This window comes from Leucopleurus acutus, assembly GCF_964270905.1.
Source record: "Leucopleurus acutus genome assembly, chromosome: 3".
In the NCBI taxonomy this organism is placed as follows: Eukaryota; Metazoa; Chordata; class Mammalia; order Artiodactyla; family Delphinidae; genus Leucopleurus; species Leucopleurus acutus.
The window spans coordinates 2,786,451-2,799,017 of NC_139145.1; the positions used below are offsets into that span (position 1 = coordinate 2,786,451).

General features: G+C 46.7%; 2 pseudogenes across 2 annotated transcripts; both read left to right on the forward strand.

The window, feature by feature from the left end:
* The first annotated feature begins 6,628 nt into the window (after positions 1-6,628).
* Positions 6,629-8,609, forward strand: LOC309959858 (protein KHNYN-like; annotated as a pseudogene). The gene has a single exon. The product of its transcript is annotated as a protein KHNYN-like (transcript).
* Positions 8,610-9,897: 1,288 nt separating this feature from the next.
* Positions 9,898-10,955, forward strand: LOC309959859 (protein FAM76A-like; annotated as a pseudogene). The gene is made up of 3 exons: positions 9,898-9,915; positions 10,143-10,621; positions 10,683-10,955. The product of its transcript is annotated as a protein FAM76A-like (transcript).
* The last annotated feature ends 1,612 nt before the right edge of the window (positions 10,956-12,567 follow it).

The following is a 12,567-nucleotide window of genomic DNA, read 5'->3' on the forward strand; positions in this document are numbered from 1 at the left end:
GCTCTCTTCTAGGAGTTTCATGGTGTCATGTCTTATGTTTAAGTCTTTAAGCCATCGTGAGGTTATTTTTGTGCATGGTGTGAGGGTGTGTTCTAACTCCATTGATTTACATGCAGCTGTCCTGTAACAGCAAATCATTAATTTCCTCTTTTTTTGTCTGAATTTTGATTTTCATAACCATTCACTTTTCAGTAATTATGTTCTCAGCATCTACAGCTTCTAAGTCTAAAATCATTTCACCTACAGGTGAAAAGGCAATATGGGCATTACATGCCTCTAAAAGGTCTCATCCAATCAGATGAATTGGAGCACATTCACCAAAAGGAATACATGTCCTCCTGTGACAGTTCCTAGCTGAACAATGATTGGTTCTGATTTAAAAACCTGCACAGGAAAGTTTGAAACCCCTACCATGAGAATCGATTGTTTACCCCGAGCGAGAGGGCAGTGAATAAGGGTCGGGTTAAGGACAGACAGTGGAGGAGCCCCCGTGTCCACAGGGCCTTAGAAGTTTCCCCTCTGATAGTTATTTCAGTCTCCCCTAAGGTATTTGTGAGGAGGAGGGGGAAATGCCCTCTCGTAATCCTCAGAGCACCTCTCTTCCTTCTCGCTTGAATTTGTGGCAATCCCATCCCTTTTAAAATGTACATGTTTTTTGCAATTTCCAAGCCTGGCTGGAATCTGGGCAGGTGAGTTTTGGAGGGCCGCCAAACTGCTGGAGCTGCACAGTCATAATCTTGGCTTTTTCCTTCTCTCCTTTCCATAAGGTTTTAGAAAGCTTAGCAGCAGCGGTGACAAGGGCATTAGTATGCATAGTGGCCCAATCAAGTTCATGTCTTTTAACCAGGCGTACCAATTCTTCATCTAATCCTTCTAGAAAAATACCTTCTAGAAAAATAGAATGTAATACTGAATCATTCTGATGGTTTACAAAACTCTCTGGATCCATGCCAGAGTGTTGTTTGAATGTTTTTTCAAACCTTTCAAAATAATCAAATAGTTTCTCCTGGCCTCTATTTACACTGATGGATCTTGGCCCAATCTGTTTTCTTTTTTAAAAATACGTGTTTTATTTGTTTATTTGGCTGTGTTGGGTCTTCGTTGTGGCATGCAGGATCTTTCAGTTGCTGCACGTGGGATCTAGTTCCCTGACCAGGAGTCAAACCTGGGCCCCCTGCATTGGGAGCGTAGAGTCTTAGCCACTGGACCACCAGGGAAGTCCCATGCTCAATCTGTTTTCTGTGGGAAGATTTTGGAATAGCCTGATAAATTGTGGGCAACTTCTCTACCTTTCTGGCGATCTGTAGCCTCACACTTCTGAAAAGCCTCCATAGGTGCTTTCCAATTTATGTCTTAGAGCTATTCTTTTGCTTTACTTTCAGAGACTAGTCAATGTACGAGCTGCTACAAGTCTGAATATCCAGGCTCGTAAGTTCTTACTGTAAGATCAAATTCCTTTACTGTAAGATCAAATTCCTTAGCAAAAGCTAAAGGGTCTTTGTAAGGGATCTGGAAAATCCTTAGTCAAGTTCCTAAGTTTTGTCCTAGTCCAGGGGCTGTAGATAGAGCAGGTTCCCCTCTGCTCATGGGCTTCTCCTTAAACTTGGTGTTGCTTTCATTTTCTATCTCGCATTCAATATATTTTTCTTTTGGTGTTGGAGGAGGGAGAACAGGAAGGGCAGGGCAAAGCAGGGCAACTCAGAAAGAAGAGAACATAAAGAAGCGGAGGTTGAGGCTTTCTCTAATTCAGCCACCACCGTTTCTAATCATTTTTGGTTTGTTTCTTACAATGAAGCCATTTTATTATTTCCTCACTTGTGAGGCTTCCAGGTCCCAATTAGAATATGCCTCCCTATATACACTACCGAATGTAAAATAGACAGCTAGGGGGAAGCAGCCGCATAGCCCAGGGAGATCTGGCCGGTGCTTTGTGACCACCTAGAGGGGTGGGGTGGGGTAGGGAGGGTGGGAGGGAGACGCAAGAGGGAGGGGATATGGGGACATGTGCATGCATATGGTGGATTTGCTTTGGTGTACAACAGAAACTAACACAGCATCGTGAAGCAATTATATACTCCAATAAAGATGTATGCTTTTTCTAATTAAACGTGCAAATAAACCAATGTAGGTAAATCAAAAGTACCCCATTTGGCCATTTCAGGGACAAGTTATCTTTGGTCAGGTTTTCCCATTTGGTTAAATACTTGCAAGTATCAGTTCCATGGGCATCATACATAAACTCAGCTGGTGTTACCATAGGTGGCTGTCTGTCCAGGAGCTATTCAGCCTTCAAGGCACGGTTTCCCACTGTTAGTTTTGCTAGCCTGATTCAGATATGAGACATGATCTGAACAGTTTTCTAAGGGCAGTGCGATGGATCAGATGTGTGCGGCTTCTGAGTCTAGCTCGTCAGGGAGTAGCCCTTGGGTCGGTTTGACTCTGTTAAGTGCTTCGGTTTCTCCTTCCGACAGCCTAAAACTGCCGTGGGGCATCGGGGGATCAGCCCCCGCGGTGAGCAGAACTGACCTAATGGTTGCAGTGGGATCCCCTGTGGGACCGCTACACATCACAAGGATCTATCCTCAGACAATAAAAAAAATAAAATTAAAAAAAAAAAGTGGAAGCAAGTTGAGGTTGTGAGTCTTCAATTATTGGGGCCAAGTAAAACCTGTTGGCCGGATCCTGGACAGCTAAATAGGAGCCTTGAGATGTCAGTATCATGTCTGTAATACTGGGGATGGGAACCTTTGTGGCAGGAGCTGTGCGTCTGTTTCAACAGCACTGGCAGAGCGGGCTGTCACAGGATGACCCCTCTCTGATGGGCTGAAGGCCCCCTGCACATCACTCCAGGTGATACAGGTACCAATTGATGTTGCTGGTGGCACTGCAGGTGGTGCTTGGCCTGGTTCCCAGTTCCTATTCCCTGAGGTCCATCCTGTTTGTGATGCCAGTTTTTTTCTTTGTTGTTTATTTACTTAATTTTTTAAAATTAATTTATTTCGTCTGCGTTGCTGTGCGTGGGCTTTCTCTAGTTGCGCGAGCGGGGGCCACTCTTCCTTGCGGTGCGCGGGCTTCCCATTGCGGTGGCTTCTCTTCATATTCATAACTTTGAATGTGTTATCCCATTACCTGTAACCTCCCTGGTTTCAGCTGAAAAGCCAGCTCATGGTCTTACAGTGGTTCGCTTTTAGGGGACAGGGTGTTTTTCTTGCTGCTTTCAAGCTTTTCTCCTTGTCTTTGACTTTCACCATGTTCACTGTGACGTATCTGTGTGCGGAACACTTTGCAGTTTATTCTTCAGAGTCCATTGGACATCTGCATATGTAGTTTGTCCATTGGACATCTGCATATGTAGTTTGATGATTTTCCATAAATTTAGCACGTTTTCAGCCAGTACTTCTCTGAGTATTTGTCCTGTATTTGTCCTCTTCTTTCTCCCCTGCTGCCATCACCCGGTATTGGTGCACTAAACGCTGCCGCACATTCTCTGAGGCTCTTCCACCTTCATTCGTATTATTCTCTCTGTTCTTCAGATTGTACCATCAGTCAGTGTTCAAATTCACTAATTCTTTCCTCTGCCAGTTTCAATTGACTGTGAAGCTCCTCTAGTGAATTACTTCCAGCCCCAGGTCTGGGGATTCACTACAGAGCTCACAGGAGGACCTGTTTCAGAAAAGCAGTTATACACAGTTTATATTACAGGGAAAGGACATGTATTTAAATTAGTACTTAGGGCAGAGTCCAGGAGAAACTAGGCTCAGAGTTTGTTATCCTCAGTGGAGTTGCACGGGCAGAGCTTAATTTGCGACAACAGGTATGAAATATTACTACTAACAGGAGAGCTCACCCTAACCTTGGAGTTGCGAGCCTGGGTTGTTTTGTTTTCCTTTTTGTTTTTACTATTTTTGGCTGTGTTGGATCTTTGTTGCTGTTCACAGGCTTTCTCTAGTTGCGGTGAGCAGGAGCTACTCTTTGTTGTGGTGCACAGGCGTCTCATCACAGTGGCTTCTCGTTGCAGAGCACAGGCTCTAGGCACGCAAGCTTCAGTAGTTGTGGTGCTCAGGCTTAGTTGCTTCAAAGCATGTGGGATGTTCCTGGACCAGGGCTTGAACCCATGTCACCTGCATTGGCAGGCGGATTCTTAACCACTGTGCCAACAGAGAAGTCACCTACTCTCACCACTTTTATTCTCACCACTTTTATTCAACACAGTTTTGGAAGTCCTAGCGATGGCAATCAGAGAATAAAAAGAAATAATAGGAATCCAACTTGGAAAAGAAGAAGTAAAAACTCACTGCAGATGAGATGATACTATATGTAGAAAATTATAAAGATGCTACCAGAAAACTACTAGAGCTCATCAATGAATCTGGTAAACAATGAAAGATCAGAAAGAGAAATTAAGGAATCTTTACTACTGCATCAAAAAGAATAAAATACCTAGGAATAAACTTACCTAAGGAGGCAAAAGACCCGTACTCCGAAAACTATAAGAAGTCAAAGATGACACAAACAGAAAGGTATACCATGTTTTTGGGTTGAAAGAATCAATATTTTCAAAATGACTATAACTACCCAAGGCAATATAGATTCAGTGCAATCCCTATCAAATCACCAATGTCATTCACAGAACTAGAAAAAAAATTTTAAATTCGGATGGAGACACAAAAGACCCCAAATAGACAAAGCAATCTTGAGAAGGAATATCAGAGCTGGAGGAATCGGGCTCCCTGACTTCAGACTACACTACAAGGAACTGGCACAAAAGAACAGAAATATAGATCAATGGAACAGGAAAGAAAGCCCAGAAGTAAACCCATGCACTATGGCCAAGTAATCTAAGAAAAGGACACAAGAATATACAATGGAGAAAAGACAGTCTCTTCAACAAGTGGTGCTGGGAAAACTGGACTTCTACACATAACACCATATTCAAAATGGATTAAAGACCTAAACATAGGAAGAACACTCTTTCACATAAATTGCAGCAATATCTTTTTTGATCTGTCTCCTAGAGTAATGGAAATAAAAATAAACAAATGGAACCTTAATTAAACTCAAAAGCTTTTGCACAGCAAAGGAAACCATAAAGAAAGACAACCCACAGAAGGGGAGAAAATATTTGCAAACGATGCTAGCTAGAGACAAGGGATTAATCTCCAAAATCTACAAATAGCCCATGCAACTAAATATCAAAAAAAAACCAAACACCCAATCAAAAAATGGGCAGAAGACCTAAAAAGACATTTCTCCAAAGAAGACACAAATGGCCAACAGGCATATGAAAAGATGCTCAACATCACCAATTATTAGAGAAATGCAAATCAAAACTGCAAAGAGATACCACCTTACACCAGTCAGAATGGCCATCATCAAAAAGTCTACACGTAATGCTGGAGAGGGTGTGGAGAAAAGGGAACCCTCCTACACTGTTGGTGTCAATGTAAATTTGTACAGCCACTATGGAGAACAGTATGGAGGTTCCTTAAAAAACTTAAAATAGAGCTACCATACGATCCAGCAATCCCACTCCTGGGTATATATCTGGAGAAAACCATGGTTTGAAAGGATACATGCACCCCAATGTTCACTGCAGCACTGTTTACAATAGCCAAGACATGAAAGGCAACCTAAATGTCTGTCAACAGAGGAATGGATAAAGAAGATGTGGTGCATATACACAATGGAGTATTACTCGGCCATTAAAAAGAAATAATGCCATTTGCAGCAACATGGATGGACCTGGAGATTATCATACTAAGTGATACTAAGTGAAGTAAGTCAGAGAAAGACATATCATATGATATCACTTACATGAGGAATCTTTAAACAAAAAAATGATACAAGTGAACTTATTTACAAAACAAATACACAGACTTAGAAAACAAACGTATGGTTACCAAAGGGGAAAGATGTAGGGGGAGGGATATATTGGGAGTTTGGGATTGACATATACACACTACTATATTTAAAATAGGACCTACTGTACTACTATATAGCACAGGACACTCTGCTCAATATTCTGTAATAACCTAAATGGGAAAATAATTTGAAAAATAATAGATACATGTATAAGTACACCTGAAAGTAACACAATATTGTTAACCAACTATATATACCCCAATATTTTTTGCAGAAGGAGAAACCCATCATAAAATTCAAATTAGAATCTCAAGGGGTCTTGAAAAGCTGAAACAAATATTGATAAAGAAGAATAAAACTGGACAACTCCTATATCCTGATTTCAAAGCTACAGTACTCAAAACAGTGTGGTACTGGTATAAAGACAGATGTATAGACCAAGGGAATAGAGTGAAAAGACCATCCAATGGGGGAGAGGACAGCATTTTCAACAGACAATGCTGGGAAATGTGATATCCACATGGAAAAGAATGAAGTTGGACCCTTCCTTACCTAACATGATATACAAAAATTAACTCCGGGGGGCTTGGGCCTGGGCCAAGGCTCCGGCCGCAGGCGGGGAGCAGCCTGCAGCTGGCAGGGGCAGGCGCACGCTGGGGCTCAGTGCAGGCCCAGCCCCGGGAGGGGCCCAGCTTACTCCGCCCCTGACCAGGAAATGACTCAAAAAACTGTTCGTGATGTGGGGAAGAGAGGTCCCCGTTGGGGCATGCCTACCTGGGGGGCTGGCTCCCCGTCCCATAACCGTTTTGAGCGCATCTTCAGGGTGGGGATGAGCGTCCTCCCGAAGGACTGTCCTGAGAACCCTCATATCTGGCTGCAGCTGGAGGGCCCCAAGGAGAACGCTAGCAGAGCCAAGGAGTACCTGAAGGGTCTCTGCAGCCCAGAGCTACAGAATGTAATTCACTACTCACCCAAACTGCACTGCATCTTTCTGGGAGCCCAGGGCTTCTTCCTTGTCTGACTTGGAGCACATCAGCCCACCTGGTGCCGGGGGCGCCTGGCTCGCTGATTGTCAGCGGCCTGACCGAGGCCTTTGTCATGGTCCAGAGCCGAGTGGAGGAGCTGGTGGAGCGCCTGAGCTGGGACTTTCGGCTGGGGCCATCTCCTGGAGCCTCTCAGTGCGCTGGAGTGCTGAGAGAATTCTCTTCTCTGCTGCAGTCCCGGGGGGATGCCCACACAGAGGCCCTGCTGCAGCTGCCCCTTGCTGTCCAGGAAGAACTGCTGAGCCTGGTTCAAGAGGCATCCAGGGGGGCAGGGGCCCCAAGCATTCCCGTCCTGGGAGTGGGGGAGCCCAGGTCTGCTGGGTGCTCAGCACCAGGGAGTCAGGAGTCCCCTGAGTGATAGCAGGGAGTCTCTGGACACAGGACCTGCAGGGTGGCAGGAGTCAAGGGGAGAGAGACGTGCTATGGGGAAGGAGGGGACAAAGCACGGTGGTCCCAGGGAGATGGATTTGGGATGGAAGGAGTGGCCCGGGGAAGAGGACTAGGAAAGACAAGTGGCCTTCAGGCCACAGGAGGAGGAGAGGCAGGGCAGACAGTGCCTCTGAAAGGGAAGGCTCTGGGGAAGGAGGGGGTGCCTCAGGAGAGAGGAAGGTTCTGGGTCCAGGGCCCTGGCACCCAGGGCCCCTTCAGAAGGCAGCCCAACCCCGGGGAGCCTCTCTCCTGCAGCAGCTCCATAAATGGGGAAGCCTCACCTCCAAGAGTGCGCAGCCCCCCACCAGCGCCTGAACCCCCTTGGCACTGCGGAGATGGAGGGGACACAGGAGACTGGGCAGACAAGCAGCAGGTCGTGGCTCAAGGTCAGGGGTCTCTGTGGAAACGAGGCACCTGGGGGGGTAATTTGGTGACTGGCACGCAGCGTTTCCAGGAGGCCCTCCAGGACCCTTTCACCCTGTGCCTTGCCAATGTGCCACGCAAGCCAGACCTCCGCCATATTGTCATCGATGGCAGCAACGTGGCCATGGTGCATGGCCTCCAGCCAGGGCATTGCCATTGCTGTGCAGTACTTCTGGGACCGTGGCCACCGCGACATAACTGTCTTTGTGCCTCAGTGGCATTTCAGTAGGGACTCCAAGGTGTCAGAGAGGGTCACTTCCTGCACAAGCTGTATTCCCTCAGCCTGCTCTCCCTCACTCCCTCCCGGGTCTTGGATGGCAAGAGGATCTCTTCCTATGACGACAGGTTCGTGGTGAAGCTGGCTGAAGAGACCGATGGGATCATCGGGACCTGGCAGAGGAGTCTGAGAAGTGGATGGCAATCTGCTGCCCATGACGACAGGTTCGTGGTGAAGCTGGCTGAAGAGACCGATGGGATCATCGGGACCTGGCAGAGGAGTCTGAGAAGTGGATGGCAATCTGCTGCCCTTCACCTTCGTGGGAAACCATGGTGCCTGATGACCCACTGGGGCGAAATGGCCCTACACTGGATGAGTTCCTGAAGAAGCCAGTCAGGGCACAGGGGTCTTCTAAGGCGCAGCATTCTGCCAGGGGCTTCACAGAACAGTCAGCAGCAGCGGGGGAGAAAAGAAGAGGAAAAAGGCAGTGGTGGCATTCGGAAGACACGGGAGCCAGAGCGGCTCCGGCACCAGCTGCTGGAGGTGTTTTGGACTTCATCCTGCGGCGGGAGCCGTACTGCCGGGACGTCACCCAGCTCTCTGAGGCCCTGCCGGGACGTCACCCAGCTCTCTGAGGCCCTGCTCAGTCTCACCTGTCTGAGTGACTGCCACCCCGTCAGCCCCAGCCTCATCCAGCTCAGCTCATTCTGTGAGGGTCCCTCTGCTGCTCAGACCCTGACCCAGTCTCACCCTGAGTTGGTGCTTTGTGTCATTCGTGTGTGGGGGGAATGCTCGGGGCACTTTGGGGACAGGTTTCTAAGGTGACCTGATCTCATCTAGAGTCAGGACCTCAACCAGCTCTCAGGAGGTTCTGCTCAGCCTTAACTTCTTAACCTTGCTTTATGCAGGGTTTCTGTAGGGAATGGGGGCTGCGGGGAAGGGTGGGTCACGGAGATGGGGACTGTCGGCCCCTCCTCTATGCTGAGCTGGGGATGGACGCTAGAGTGGGTGGGAGGGGAATGTGGAACAGGTGGCCAGGAAGCTAAGCCTTTCCTCCTCCTGGCTGCTGCTCTGACGGCCAGAGGACAGGACGAGTCCTGGGAGCATCAAGGGAATGCTGGGCCCTGGAAAGGCTAGTGGTATGGGGTCGGGGTCTGGGTCACAGTGGGGCAGCAGGGATCTGCTGGAGAAGGCAGAGGGAGACTTGGCTTCTGGCCTCAGGTCTCAGCTATGCCTGCCTGTGACCTTACAAGTCAGGGTAAAAAAGCCTGTTGGGAGGAGAGATGAGAACGTGGAGGAAAGCTCCTTGGACCAAGCCTCAGGTGTGTGGTTGCACAGGCTTCCTAACCAAAACCTCACTGTCAGAGAGCTGAGGGTCCTCTGTCCCCAGGACCTGTGCCCTAGATTTTTTAACACTGCAGCCTCAGTATAATATGCCCTATAATGGCTGCGTCCCTGCAGCCTCAGTATAATATGCCCTATAATGGCTGCGTCCCTGCAGCCTCAGTATAATATGCCCTATAATGGCTGCGTCCCTGCAGCCTCAGTATAATATGCCCTATAATGGCTGCGTCCCTGCAGCCTCAGTATAATATGCCCTATAATGGCTGCGTCCCTGCATCCTTAGTATAATATGCCCTATAATGGCTGCGTCCCTTTTGGGCAACCCCCCCGCAAATCCACATTTTACAAAACGGTTAATTAGGGTTTGCAGAAAACTCTCAGGGTTCCTTCCTATCAATGGCAGCTCTCCTGTTGCATTCAGGTGTTTGTTTACAGTTGAACAAATGTGTCAGAAAGTCCGCAGTCCCCGGTTAATGCACTTGCTTGAGCGCTGAAATGTAAGACCTACAACAATAAAACTCTTGGAAGAAAACAGGACAAAAGTTTTACAACAATGGATTTGGCAATAATTTCCTGGATATGACACCAAAAGCCCAGGTAACAGAACAAAACAGTAAGGACAAATTGGGCTGCTTGAGATTAAAGTTGTGATTCTCATCAGAGTAAAAAGGCAACATATAGAATGTGAGAAAACATTTGCAAATCATGTATCTGATAAGGGATTAATATCCAGAATATATAAAGAACTCCTAAAACTCAACAACAAAAAACCAAACAACCAAATCCAAAATGGGCAATGAGCGTGAATAGACATTTCTCCAAAGAGACACACAAGAGAGAAAGCGGCGGGCGGGGCCGGTAGGGCGGTGAGCAACGCCCGCACCAAAGGCCAGCAGCACTTCCCCTTCGAGGCGCTGTCTCAGGGGCAGCAGCTGTGCAAGGAATGTCGGATTGTACCCCCTGTTGTGAAGTGCACCTACTGTAGGACTGAGTACCGGCAGGAGAGTAAAACCAATACAGTATGCGAAGTTGTGTGGAATGCCCAAACCTCGGCAGCACTGCAGTGTAACTGCAGCATTCACTGGCACCAAAGCCAGTGCTGCACACATTCAGAGAAGTATGGGCCACATTCCTGTGAACAGGGCAAGCGGCAGGGTGCATTTGACAGGAAAGATGGCAGAAAAAAGGTAGACGGGAAATTGTTACGCTGGCTGTGCACACTTTCATACAAACGGGTCCTTCAGAAGACCAAAGAGCAGAGGAAGCACCTGAGCACTTCTTCCCGTGCCAGCCACCAGGAGAAGTAGCAAGAAAACACTTCCTACATCTTCAATTCAAAATGAAATCCCAAAGGAAAAATCCAGGTTTGAGTTGATCACAACCAATGGCGATAGCTTTCCTCAGACCTGGCTCTGGACTCACCAGGCACTGACCACTCTGTCATCTTTGCCCAAAGTTGAAGGCTGATTCTCAATACCAAGCATCTCAGATGAGAGCCAAAATGAACCAGATGGAGAAAACCCACAAAGAAGTTACAGAACAATTGCAGGCCAAAAACCGAGAGCTCCTGAAGCCAAGCAGCTGCCTTGTCCAAGAACAAGAAGTCGGAGAAGTCAGCAGCTGTAACCTCTCCATGAGAGACCACAAGGACGCTCCTGGCAATAGCAACGGATTCCTGGGTTAGGGTGGCAACCTGGCTGTTCTCTGGGAATTGCAAGCTTTCTTAAGAAATACTATAGTTACCCTTCTTTGTGCGATTGCAGTGGGCTGAATGGAAACACCTGCTTTGTGCTGTATTATGACTGCATGCTTGAATGATTTGGGGTTTCAGGCTCACGCTCTCTCATACTCTCCCTCACTCCCCTCTCTCTGTCCCAAACCCTTCTCTCAGTACTACTGTCTCTCTCGTTACTTGTGCGTGTGTGTGCTGGTCACTGCAGAATGGTTTTTTGTTTTTGGTCCATCATTGCATCCTGCCACACCCATGAGCAAACAGTTTGGCATTAATTACATCACTGCCACCCTCTGAACTTTGAAAACTGCCACCTTAAGACTTGGTACCGTGGAAGAGACTTTTTCTCTCCAATAAACCTTTTGCTTCAGGGTATACTCTTTGGGTTTTTTCCAGGTGTATTATGTATGAACTTTATATTACGTATAGCCAGAGTTTTAATTTACTTTTTAAAAAAAGAAACTTTTTCTTGATAAAGGAATAATGATAGCCTAGCTCATTCTTCTTGTAAAAGTGATGCCTCTTAAAAAAAAGTCCTACTCTCTAGCGTTTAGTAAAAGAATCAGATCTTTTCTTTCTTGTTACCTTGGAGTCTTAAAAACTGATTGCTAAGGTGAAACAATTCAATATGTAAGTATGGAGTTAAGTATCTTCTTACATGCTCTTCCAAGAAATCCTCCAAAAGGCACTTAAGGGCAGAAAGAAAAAGAAAGGTTGTCCAGGTTGTACTGGACACTTCGCTCCCCTACCCCTTTCTTGATTGTTTTAGACTGATTTTAAATTCTCACACTGCCACCTGTTTTTTAAAAAATACCCTTATATCCATTGTCATACTGGGCCATTTTCAGGTAACTTTTTTTTTTTTTTTACCTGATTCAAAATGGGATAATATTTGGACTACAGAGCATTTTGGAGGTTAGTATGAGCTGCTCTAGTAGGGACCATAAGTCTGACTGGGGCAGTGATATCACTCTACCTCTTCCCCACTCCTCCCTACCCAGCCCTGCTTTTAATGGAAATGTGTTGAAAACAGGTGCTTCTCTATCAAAAGCAGCTTGGCCCCAGCCTGAATTTTGTCCTGTTTTCCCTTCAGGCCTTTTCCAGGTGAGAGGATAGATTGGCATTTCTAGCCATTGTCTCAGGTCCTCTATATGATGTTTGTGAAAGGAGCTAGAGAGGTGTAGTGTGCCATGAAACAGGAAAACCAGCTACCTTGGAATCATTAATGCAGGGGGCGGAACTAGAGTTAGAGGTAATCATAAGGGCAGACGACATTTGTACCTCAGTCTACCAAAAGTGTAGCAGTAAGTTTAACTTGCTAGGCATTTCCGAGGAGCAAATGCTTCTAATTGGTGAGCATTCTCACAAGGCTCAGCTATGGCCTTAGAAAGGCCCTGTCACAGTCAGATAAATTGTAGCTGGGCCTGTGTGTATTTTTGATTGGACTAGCACAACCAACAGGTGTTAATGGTTACAGGACATAGTACTCCATTATTCCCCCCGGGCTCAAAAAACTC